We start from the raw sequence: 12377 nt of genomic DNA, 5'->3' as shown, positions 1-12377 counted from the left end.
CGGCCGCTGCCTCCCGCTCCGAGCTTTCGGGTCCGCTGCCGCCTGGCGCGCGCCCGGCCGAGCAGCGGGAGCGGGGCGCACGTCAGCGCCGGTGTGAGGCGGCTCGCGGGGTCCCGCGGTCCCGGCCCGCGCCCCCCGCCCCCGAGGCCCCCCGGCCCCGCCGCGCCCGCCCCGCCCGGCCGCCCGGCGCCGATTTGAAAAGCCCGGCCGCGGCCCGCGAGCGCGGCAGCCAATCAGCGGCGCGCACTTTCCCGCGGCTTCTGCGGCGGCGGCGGCCCGGCGGCGGCGGCGGCGGCGGCGGGCGGCCGCGGGGCGGGGTCGGCGCCGCGCGCGGAGAGCTTCGGCCTGGCCTGGCCGCGCCGCGCCCGCCGCCGCCGCCCCCTCGCCTCCCGCCGGCGCCGGAGCGGGAGCGGGAGCCGGAGCCGGAGCCGGATCGCCGCGCCCGAGGATGCGACGCACAACAGGTCACTGAGGCGCCGCCGGCCGCCGGGGGCTGAGGGCCGGGGCCGGGAGCGCCGGGGCCGGGAGCGCGGGCGGGCGCGGCCATGTTGGGCCCTCCGCCGGCGGCTGCACCTGTGCCGGCCTGCGGGCCGGGCGGCCTTTGTTCGCCGCCGCGCCGAGCGGGCCGGGCCGGCTTTGTGAGGCGCGGCCGGCGCCGGGCGGTGGGAGGGGCGCGCCGGGGCGGCGCGGAGGCGCTTTTTGTCTGCAGCGGCCGCCCGGGCCACACTGGCGGGCGCCGGCCGTTGGTCAGCGCGGGCGCCCGGGAGCCGGGCCGGGCCCTGGCAGGTGGCGGCGCGGGGCCACCTCAGGAGGCCCTGAGGCCTCCGGACACGCAGGAAGGAGCTCGTTCTGCGTGTGCGCGGCGGGCTCGGGCCGCCCCGCAGAAAGGGCGGTTTAAAATCTCGGCGTTTAAAAAACGCTGATCTTGACTTTCGGTAACGAGAACACGGACCCATTGCGGCGTTAGTCTTTTCTCCCCGGGAGCCCGGGACCTGAATAGTCACAGGCTGGACATTCAAGTTGAAACTTAGTATCGCAACGACGGAATCCCCTTTAGGCAGAGAATGGGGGGGCTCTGGGGCGCGTGTGTGACGGAACCCGGCCGTGGGCGAGCGGTTCGGCCCGGCGTGGATTCGGAGCGAGCACAGGGAAGTTCTTGGCAGTGACAGCCCCGCGCTCCGACTTCCAAGGCCTTGACTTTTAAATGAGTTAAACACCAAGAGGTGCGCCCCTTAATTACTAAGCAGCTAAATGCCTCAGGGCAGAGCCACACATCGATTTTGGTCGAGTCTGTTTTACATACTTTTAAATAAGGTTATCAAGATGGGAAGTAAGCCGTCCCGTAGATGCAGATGGGACTTTAACGCTTTTATTTGCGGAAATGGTTTAAGTGCCCTGGTTACACATTTAAAGTGTGAGGAGAGCAAGTATATTCGAAAAGCGGACCGCGAACAGCAACACGAGGGAAACCAGCCCTGCGAGACAGCCCCTTCCTGGTGCGCTTGGCTGTGCCCCTCTGCCCGCCGCGGCTCAAATCCAAACTGCTGCCGAAACGGGGAGGACTCATGCCTTAAGCACGACTACTTTGAGTCATTTCCTTTTCTTCCATTTTCTCAGACGCCCAGCAGCCCGCAGTTTTAGGCCAGTGGTTGCTAAAGCGAGGGCTTATGCCTGGTGGTGAGTTCGTGTGAGCTTTTGTGAAGAACCGATGTGTTCAGTACAAAAACCCTCCCCTCCTGGCTGCCTTGCTGCCCACGAGGCCGGCCTCCGATACCAGCCGTCAACATCCCAATGTAAGCGTATCAGATAAGCAACTTGATGAGTTTCAAAGAATGAAGGCAATTTATTCTCCTCTGTGCACATGTATGACATATTCATATTGTAACTTGTAAACACAACTCGAAGTTTGTGGAGATGCAGAGAAAAGGTAAACGGCCCCCCCAGGGTGGCCACCGGCCTTCTGGGGTTCATGCAGGCCGTTTACACAGGGCTGTTGAAACAGTATCTGCTTCAACGTGAATGCAGAGGGAGTCAGTGCGTGGGTTAGAGGCCCTGTGGAGGGGTAGGGGAGAGGGGTCGGGCCCTCCACCCACTCTGTGTCCTCTCCTCCTGCAAGTAGTCCACCTTTAAAAGGTTTACTGCTATGGCAGATTGTAAACTAATTAGTGACTTCCTTTTTTCTGGTTTGCTGCTTTGGCGTAAGACTTATAAAAGTGGGTGGAATTAGACTTACTGAGAAGTGCTGGTGACAGGATGGGAAACACTTGTGAAGTGTGTGCTGTGTGAGCTGCAGCGTTCCTGCCACTGAGAGCGTACACAAGGATGTGCTAAAATGATGCCGAAGTTCATAATCCCGATTTCTTTTGCCCTGCCCCGTTAGGGTGGACAGGTAATCTTTCTGAGAGAATGCTTTGATGAGCAGGAACTGGAGATCCACAGCTTTATACGCACAGGTTCTGGCGTGCGGGTTGCCGGGCGTTTTTGTGGACTGCTCGGCTGTAGAAGGTGTACAGTTTGGGATCGGCATCTGCCTTCTGAGCCTCACTGTTTCCTTCTGCCGGACTGCAGTAAATATCCTTGTTCTCCAAATATTTGGTGCCCTGTCCCAACTCCGGGCCTTTGCCTGGACTGATGCTGGGTGTGGACAGCTGCTTGTCCGCCCTTTTTGGGTCCAGGGTACCCGCCTTTTAATGGCCACACGTGACCTTTCCCCCCTGTCGGTCGAGCTGTAGGAGGACCTATAGCCTTGGGCAGCCCAGCCTCTGCTGGTGCCCCTCATGGCAGGCTCTGGTAAATGCTGAATAAATGGACATATGACTTAGGATAAACAAACAGCCCATTTAATGCCAGAGCCTGGCCTCTCTTTTTTGTAAGTCAGCGTTGGAACAGAAAGGGAAGAAGCTGAGTAGGAAAGTAAGGGCCTGGCCTGAGGTCGCCCTGCTCGACTCCAGGAGCCAAGGTGTGTTTGCCAGGCAGGCCTGTTTTCTTCTCCTCATCATAGCTAACACAAATGTTAAATAAAAATTAATTACGAAACATCGCAAAGATACGAGTGCAACAGTAGAACAGACCTGTACCCACCACTGAGGTGAAGCAAGCAGCGATGTTTCTACCGTACCTCTTGGTATCAGGGAGCAAGGGGAAAGGGATATAAAGCACGCACAATGAAAGCAGCAGCTGACGGGCTCCTAGAGGGTTGGGCTCGGACTTTGCAAACTGCCTCAGTGTGATTTGTTAATGTCTCCAGGAATGATTACTTTTAGTAAGCACTTTGGGGAGAAAAAGACTTCACTTGCTTCCCCCAGGGACTTGCCAGCATTTTACATTTGTTTGTTGGTTGCAATGTAGCTTTTGAGGGAGCTGATCGATTCGATGAAATATGGTTTGCCGGTGAAAAAAATCAAGATAGACCTCAAATTAGTTTTTTTTCTTGAGTCTGCCTTCCAAAAAGCCAATGGCCAATGGCAAGTTTTCAAAGTGTCTTCATTTCTGTGATACTTAGTGGTTCCCACAGAACATGCAAGGATAGAGGCTGCGCGGCGTGGGTTGGGCTGAGTGCTGGCCTTCCCTAGCCAGCCTGTGGGGAGACGAGGCTTCATTCCCGGAAGAAGTTGGGAACCTCAGTTTTTACGGCGAGTGAGTTGTCATCGAAAGTTGATGGACGGTGATGTGAATTCAGTGTGTTAGGCCGTGACAGAGAGTATTTCTGTCAGCAGTGTTTTCGCGTTTCCGTGCATTTCTTGGCATGTTCTATCTAGCCCCTGTCGTGGAGGCCGACAGGTCAGAGAGGTTTCTGACCCCGGTCGGCTCTGCGCCGTGCCCGGTCTTTCTGAAATCACATGCGATCACGTGAGGCCTGCTCTTCAAGGGCCTCCGTTGCCCTTTGGGGTTCAAGACCAGTCTCCCTGGGCTTTGTGCCTCTCGCTGTGTTCTTGCTTCGGCCGCTCGCCCCAGCCCAGTGTGTGCACAGGCGGCTCTTCTCAGTTCCTGCTCTGTCTCTCAGCTTGGAGCACCCCCAGAAGGCCGCCCTGATGCCCGCCAGCCTGGGAGGCGCTGTGTGTCTCGGCAGCCTCCACCCCGGCCGGCCGCAAGTCCCACAGCCACACGTGGCCTCCGGCCGTTGCTCTTCTGTCCCGTCTGCGTGGGGCGCTCCTCCCTGACACCCACACGGCTTGTCCCTTGCCCGCCTCTCGTCTTTGCCTCAGCTTCCCCTCGCTGGGCACCTTCCCTGCCCGCCCTGCTGCCCTCGGGCCCTCGCCGCCTGCCCAGCTTTCTCCGCAGCACCTTCCTCTGGCGTCCCAGTGTGTGACGTTTGTCCGGCTTCCTGCCTGCATTGAACTGTCTCCTTTTGGCTTTGATTACTGTCATACCGCCATGCCTAGAAGGGCACCTGGATGACTGTCAGCCATTCAGTGACTGAACAACCGCACCCTCAGCCTCTGTATAATGTCCAGTGTGTAGCATGTCCCAGAAGTGGTGTGGGTGACGGAGAGTGGCGTGAGCATGCTTGTCCTGTTGTGAGGTTGGAAAGGTGTTGCCTCACCATGGACTGGTGACACAGGACAGAAAAGAGGCTCACAGACAGCACTGGAGGATGGTGGCCTTCCCAAGGCACAGGAAGTGGGGGAAGAAGGGTGGACAGATGCAAGAGGGGGCCATAGCGGCATGGGTGGGGTGCAGCCCAGGGCTCCGAACGAGGGGAGAGTTGGCCCCGTGATCCTGGGGTTCACGGTTTGAAGGCCTGGTGGGTGGGGCCCCGTTTTCGTCCCCATGAGCCAGCAGAAAGGGAAGGTGGCCGAGTCGCTCATCTACCTCTGCTGCTCCCTAAAACGAGATCTGATCGACCCAGCAGCTGAACGTGGCCCGGTGCTTTACTGTTCACCCAGAAGAGGGCGCCCTCCATCGGGCGGGGCGTGTGGTCCCTGCCCGTTTTTCTAGAATCTTCCCTGGCCAATCCTTCGCGCTGTTCTGAGATTTCGTTGTTGTCTGGGGAAGCTCTGTGCTGGGCCAGCTCTGTCCCACCGGTCCAGTCCGTGTGTATCCGGGGCTGCTTCCCAGACTGTCCCGCCAGACGCGACTGTCTCCTCGTGGTCCAGACTCGTGTCTTTGCGAGTGCAGGATCCCGATGGCTGCACTTCGTGCCCTCTCGCCCCACTCTCCGGTGTGAGTTTTCAGGGAGAAGACCCTCTGCCACATCTTCTGGGCTCTGGGCAGTGCCCAGGGGCACCCCGTTAAAACGGGAGAGAGCTTTGGAGTCTTCTGTTTTCCTGAAGATTTTTATTTCATTGGTAAGCAAATTCCTAGATTTTTAAAATTAAAATATATGTTAGAAGTGAGAGGCTTCTGTGTTGCTTCCCCCAAAAGATGCGAAGTTGAGGTCCTCCCTGTGGCTTTGAGCTGCAAACCCTCTTCACCTCATCTCACTGAATCCTCCTAGCAGGAAACCGAGTTCCAGAGATGTTAAGTGATGTCCCAGAGTCACCAAGCTGTAAGTGATTAGAACGCCTGCAGGGCCTGCCCTCTGTACTCTGGGGACCTAACTGTCCTGTCTCTCAGAGGACGTTTTAATATAAGGCCGTCTGTTCTGGAAGAGGAGGGTGGACCATTGTATTTCTATTAGAATGGGCTTCTGTCTAACGCTCCTTTCTTAACTGACTGCCACCTGCGTGCCAGTGATGAGCCAAAACCCACGTCTTTGGTCCCGTGGAGTTTACTTACCTGTGAGGGGGATGTAATGGGGAGAGCTAGTGGACAAAAGGTCACATCTTTGGAAAACCTGTGAAATAGTCTTGCTAAATAATTGAACCTGAATCTGATCAAGCATTTATTGCCAGTATCCAGTTTATAGGAACTACGGGGAGAAAGGAACACGTGAAACCCCACTGCAGTCCGCACGGGAGAAAGGAGCGTTAGACAGAAGCCCATTCTAATAGAAATACAATGGTCCACCCTCCTCTTCCAGAACAGACGGCCTTATATTAAAACGTCCTCTGAGAGGCAGGACAGTTAGGTCCCTAGTCTGCCACAAGGAGAAAAGGCGAGGAAGGGGCTGTGGGGGGTCGGAGACGGGAGGCCCAGGCCAAGCACCGCTGATGATACTCGAGATGTTTGAAATCGGGACACTAACTAGGTTGTTATTAAGGACTTCTGACTTTCTAGCTGCCATAGTGGTTTCATTGTGTTTAAGAAAAGGATTTGCAGCTCTTAGAGACACATACGTATATTGTGTTTAAGAAAAGGATTTGCAGCTCTTAGAGACACATACGTAGATGAAGCGACGCACCTCCGGGGTTTGCTTCGTGGTTCTGTGATGGAGCAGTGCGTGTGCGGCTGGTGACACTGGCCCAGGTCGACGGCGGTGTGGGTGCACGGGGCTCCGCCCCTTCCCTTTCTGTGCACTCGGAATGCTGCCTAATGAGAAAGGAAGCTCCCGTGGGCCCGGTGGGTCCCGTAGGGGACTGTGCCTGGCTGGGACCGGGTCAGGAGGGACTTCTGTGGGGTCCCTGCTGGAGCGGAAAAGTGCTCGATGGGGGGCGGGCACAGAGTGGGAGTGAGGAGTCCGCATGAGGGCACAGCCTGTGCAAAGACCCTGCGGGAGGAGCCGGAAGCTGGCGGACGTGGCGGGAGCGGAGGGTGCGGGGAGTGTGTGCAGCAGGCTCGGGGGACAGGGTTTTTAGGCTGTATTCATCCTAAGAGCACTGGGAGGCCCTTGAAGGGTGGGTGGGTGTGTGTGTGTGTGTGCGCGCGTGCGTGCGCGTGTGTGTGAGTGAGAGACGTGACTCTTTCTTTGGAAAGCACATTTTCAGAGGCCTCTGGAGCTGGTGGTGGGTTAGGGCAGAGTGAAGAGTGGGCGCCGGAGGCCAGTCGGGTACATCTGTTCCAGGTTAGAATCTTGCCAGTTGTCCCTGCTTTGCGTAGGGTTACCCCCCGATACTTGGTATGGCTGCGTGGTTCGCTCAGTCGAAAGGGGCATGTCGCCTCTGACTGCAAGCTCTGAGATGTGTGCTTTATCATGCTTTTTTTTTTCTGTCGCTAATTGGGGAAACATATGTAATGTGAGCAAGGAAGAAACCTTTGGGTTGAGCCAAGGAGCAAGTGACCGCTCCTGGGCTTGTTACTGCGCCATAACCCAGTCCACTGGTTCTCAGAGTTTGGCCCCCAGACGGGCAGCACTAACCACCTGAGACTGGCTAGAAATGCAGATTCTCAGGCCCAGCCCACCTCCCGACTGAGTCACGAGCTCTAGCGGGGCTGGCTGTCCGTTCTGCTGAGCCCGTCCGCTGGTTCTGGTGCCCTCCCATGGAGAGAACTGCCTGCCAGTGTGCTGGCTGGTGAGCCCACTGGCAGACTGAGGGCGGGAGCTGGCGCTGGGCCTGCGTTGGGGCTCCGGGCAGGGGGCAGGTGGACAGGCTTAGTGGGGAAGGGTCCTAGAGTGAAACCGCCACGGCCCCTCATGCGGGCTGTCAGAGCTGCTGGGGAGGTGGCAGCGATGGCCCCGAGCTTTATTTTCTTTTCGCCCCCCACCACCTTCCCTGTGTCAGCTGTTAACTTGTTCTCTGATCTGTGGGTTTGTTTTAGTTTTGGTGGTTTTGGCCTTTAGATTCCACTTATAAGTGAAACGTGGCGCTCGTCTTTCTCTGTCTGACGTATCTCACTTAGCACGACACCCTCATCGTGTTGTGCGCGGCAGGATTTCATTCTTTTTCACGGCAGAGTAATTTTCTGTCGTGTACACGTACCACTGTTTTATCCTTCCGTCCATCAGTGGACACCTAGGTTGCTTCCATGTTTTCGCCACCCTGAATAATGCTGCTATGAACATAGGGGTGCGCGTGAATTAGGGTTTTCATTTTGTTCAGATAAATACCCAGAAGAGGGATTGCTGGGTCACAGGATAGCCCCGTTTTTAATTTTTGAAGGAACCATGACACTTTTTTCCAGAGCGGCTGCAGTCCCACCACTAGTGACAGGTGTGAGGTGACATTGTGGTTTTAATCTGCATTTTCTGAGGATTAGTGATGTTGACCATCTGTTCATGTACCCATTGGCTGTTTGTCTTCTTTGGAGACGTGTCCGTTTAGGTCTTTTTTGCACATTTTTAAATCTTCTCATTGTGTTTGGAGATCGTGTTATGCGCTGTCTCCTCAGGGCCATCTTCACGTTTCTTTCCCTCTGGTTTCTCTTTCCCGCCTTCCCCCTTCCCTCCCTCTGCCCTCTCTTTTCTTCTCCTTCCTCCTTTCCTGTCCCCCTTCCTCCCTTCTCCCTCCTCCTTCGGCGAGATCGTGGGATGTGCATGGCATCTGACTGTCTTCTGTCCCTTAGCAGTTGTGGAATGCTGTTGGTGCTGTAATTTGGGGAATGTTTTTACATTTTCATGACGTCCCTTTAAATATCTAAAGGAAAACTTCGGATGATATATTCCCGTGCTTCAGAATTAAAAGTGTGAGTGTGGTGTGACGATCTCTCCGCTGCCCCAGCCCCCTCCCCGGCAGCGGCAGGGGCTGCAGTGGACCGCGGGCCCGAGCGTGCTCCAGCCACAGGCAGCGGTTCTTGGGGGTTTCAGCCCCTGTCCATTGTGTTCCTCTGAGCCCAGTTTCTCGTTGTTTCCGAGTTCTCGTCTGTCATAGTAAGTTTTCTGGGGTACCTGATCGCCCGCCACGGAGGGCTCGTCGTTAAGATGGAGGTCCAGGAGCTGAGGGTGGTCTCTCTGGGCGGGGGCTTCACTGAGGGCTGGTTGATAGGGCCCCCACTGTCAGTGTCAGTAGGTGCTGTCCCTGGACCCTGCAGGTGTCCTCTGGTGGCTGTGTCTTGTAGCTCAGAGGTTCACAACCCTCAACCCCCGGGCCATGGACTGTGGCCTGGTCTGTGGCCTGTCAGAAACCAGGCCGCACAGCAGGTGAGTGGCAGGTGAGCGAGCGAAGCTTCGTCTTTATTTGCAGCCGCTCCCCAGCGCCAGCGTCACCGCCTCAGCCCTACCTCAGATCATCGGGCATTAGACTCTCAGCAGCACCGGTCCCTGGTGCCAAACAGATTGGGGACCGCTGTTGTAGCTCCCCGCCGGCCTTTGAGGGCACCTCAGCTGGCTCCATGTCCCTTTGCGGGACTGAGCCCTCTCTGCCAGCCGTGGCGGGGGGGCCGGGCTGCGCGGTGGATGCAGGGATTTCGCGCCATCTCCTCAGACACCGAGTCCCCGTTCAGCACACCGAATGTCACTGTGCTCCAAGTATATTCCAGAGGGAATGGAAAGTAGTTCGCAGATAATGAGCAATGCAGCCTTGTGACACCTGTCCCAGCCAACGAGAGACTGGGTATTTTAAAAATTGACATGATATCCGCCATTTAAACCATTTGAGAGTGTATAATTCAGTGGTTTACGGTATATTCTCAGTGTTACACAGCCATCACCAGAAATCCCTGAATATTTGCATCGTCTGCGTTAGCAGCCCTGTCCCTGGGAGCGGTCACTCTGTCCCCCTCGCCGCCGCCCCTGGCAGCCAAGGTCTGCCGCCCGTCTACGCATGTGCCTGTCCCCGGCGTTTCGTGCAACCCCAGCCACGTACCGCGGGGCCTCTCGTGACTGCTGCTCGCCCTCGGTGTCGCATGGCCAGACTCGGCCACGTCCTCGTGAGTGGGCGCTCCCCGCTTCGTGGCCCGTCGCGTGGGCGCAGCCCGCTTCTCTCACGCGGTCATCGGCGGTGGGACGTCCGGGAGGCTTTTGCTTTTGTGAGCGATGCTGCTGTGAAGAGGCTCGTGCGGGCGTTTTCGGTCCTCTGGGGCCTGTGCTTAGGGCCGGAGTGGCTGGGTTGAACTTCTGGAGAAACCGCCCCTGCGTGACTTCCCCCAGCAGCGTGTGCGGGGCCCGGAGGCTGGACCCGTCGCTCTAGGAGTACAGCGTAAAGGCCAGTCGTGGGAGCGCGGGAGGGTTTCAGCTCACAGCCCACGGAAGGTTGGGAGTGGGGGCGCGGCCTGGGCGGCAGCCCCCAGCTGCCACTGAGCCTCGCTGTGGCTCCGGCTCCGGCTTCGTTGTAGCCAGACCGAACAGGGTCAGGTCAGTTATGAAGTTGACTGTCGCAGGCGCGTTTCTGTAGGAGAAGCGTAACTTCTGCTGAGTCAGTTCTACCTTACGAAATACAGCTGCTGCGTGGAGGACCCGTCTCGCTCTCCGTCGAGTTCTTCGATAGAGGGACGAGGTCCTGTCGTCACACAGCGTGGGCAGTGGCAAATGTGCCGAGTGGACGAGTGGGAACCCCGGGTTGGTTGCATTTGGGAACGTGGGCCTCCCCCTGAAGGGACCCGCAGCTCAGTCCCCTCTCCTGGCCCGGCGCCGCGGGACGTGCTGGAGCCTTCCAGAGCCTTCCTGCTGTCCCGGCAGTGAGACCTCTCCAAGGCGACCCGGTCGCTCGGTCGGCTCCGCGGCTTCGGCGGGGCGGCTGCGGCTGCGGCTGGACATCGGCCCAGGAGCTCAGGGTGGTGGGGCCTGCGGCGCCTGTGCGGTCCAGCGGGTCTGGGCTGCGCCGGGCCACCGCCAGCCCTGCACCGTGTCTCCCTTCCCCCTTCCCTGCCGTCTGGTGTCTGCGCCTGGGTGACAGCCCCAGGGTGGGGGGGTGCTTGGTTCTAGCGTGTTTCCCCGTGCCGGCACGGGTCTGGCCATCGGTGAGTCGTTTGGGTGCCGGTCGTGGTCCAGGTGACCTTTTCCCGCACCACCGGAACCCCGTTCCCAGTCCGCAGTGACTTTCCACCCCGCCGTTCTGCTCCCCGTCTGCTGAGCCGGCCTCTCTGGGTGCTTCTCCCGCATGGAGTCTGCGGCGTGGGCCGTGGTGACCGGCCTCTTAGTGAACGTAGCGTGTCCAGGCCCACCCGGTTGTCACAGGCATCAGCATCTCTCTCCTCAAGGCTGAGTGCTGGCCCCGTCTGCGTGGAGCACGGCGTGGCCACCTGCCCAAAGGACACCTTGCTGGCTTCCGTGTGGGGCAACGATGAATAAAGCTGCCGTAAACGTCCGTGCGCAGCTTTCTGGGTGTGGACAGAAGTTCACGTCCTTCGAGGAAACACCAAGGAGAGGGCCTGCCGCCTCGGTGAGGCTGAGTTCCGCTTTGTAGGAAAGCGCCCGGCTGTCTTCCGAGGTGGCGGTGCCGCGCCACATTCCCGCCAGCGGTGACAGCGTTCCTGGGGCTCCACGGGCTCGCCAGCACTTGCCGGTGTCCGTGTCCTGGATGTTGGCCGTGCTGACAGGCGTGCGGGGTACCCGCCGGTCTCAGCCTGCGTTTTCCTGATGACGGGATGTGCAGCATCTTTTCATGGGCTTATTTGCCATCACTGTATCTTTTTTGGTGTCGCCTAAGGTCTTTGGCCTGTTTTCTTTGTTAGTGGGTTGTTTTATTTTCTCATTGTTGAGTTTTAAGAGTCCTTTTTATATTTTGGATGACAGTCCTGTGTCAGATGTGTGTTTTGCTCATCTTTTCTGCTGCTCTGTGGCTTGCTCGTCTCATTTTCTTTTGACATTGTCTTTCACAGAGCTGAAGTGTTTTGTTTTTTAATGAAGGCAAACTTTCTGTCATGGGTTGTGCCTTTGGTGCTATATGTAAGAGGTCCTGCCAAACCCAAGGTCGTCTAGGTTTTCCAGAAGTTCGTAGTTTTCGCTTTACGGGCAGGACTGGGGTCCATTTGGAGCTGATGTCGGCGGAGGGCCTGAGGTCTGTGTTCTCATTCGCTTTGTTGCCTGTGGGCATCCCGTTGCGCCAGCACCGTTCACTTCCTTTGTCCTGTCGTGTTGTCTTTGCTCCTTTGTCACAGATCAGCTGACGACATTCGTGGAGTCTGTTTCCGGTCTTTCTCTCTCTCATTCCATCGATGTTTCTTTGCCAGCACCACAGGTGCACGCCGTGATAACCGTGCCCCCAGGGTGTGTGTGGAAGCCGCGGGGGCGGCTGGCCCTGCGGTGGGGGTCTCCTCCACACTGCGGGCCGTTCTGGGTCTGTCGCCTCCACACAGCGTTGAAAATCAGCTGGTCAGTGTCCACAGAATAGCTTGCTGGGACTTTTTTGCTTTTTGCTTTTACTTTTCTTTGCATTTACTTGATGCTAAATTTACTCCTGGGCTGTAAGGTTTCGTGTCTTCACTTTCTTCTGCGACGTCTTTTCCTTCGTGCATCCTCCTCCTCTGGTTTAGGAGTGGTCTGTGCTTTCGCAGTGAGGGGCGTCTCAGTGTGGCAGGGAGGGTCCCGAGCTCTGCGTGGCGTCTGGCTTTGTCCACCTGGCTGTGCTTGGTGACCAGAGTCTGCATCCAAAGCCTGAGGTCTGGCATTCCTCCCCGCGCTTTTAAGCGTCTGCAGCAAGCATTCAGCACTCTCTGGGGCCCCGCCGTTCGGCCTGGGTACA

The 12377-nt window shown here is 57.7% G+C and overlaps 1 protein-coding gene across 3 annotated transcripts in view; it reads left to right on the top strand.

The window, feature by feature from the left end:
• The first annotated feature begins 325 nt into the window (after positions 1-325).
• The window catches only part of NSD2 (nuclear receptor binding SET domain protein 2), a 64578-nt gene continuing 52526 nt past the window's right edge, over positions 326-12377 (top strand). For all 3 annotated transcript variants that reach the window (XR_005647681.1, XM_039838297.1, XM_039838296.1), the window contains exon 1: positions 326-464. The gene's annotated coding sequence lies outside the window, so the exon portion shown is untranslated. The remainder of the gene's footprint in view (positions 465-12377) is intronic.

Source organism: Pteropus medius, unplaced genomic scaffold, assembly GCF_902729225.1.
Source record: "Pteropus medius unplaced genomic scaffold, Ma_sr-lr_union100, whole genome shotgun sequence".
Taxonomy (NCBI): domain Eukaryota; kingdom Metazoa; phylum Chordata; class Mammalia; order Chiroptera; family Pteropodidae; genus Pteropus; species Pteropus medius.
The sequence above is the reverse complement of the archived record's forward strand: the minus strand, read 5'-3'. Positions and strand labels throughout refer to the sequence as shown.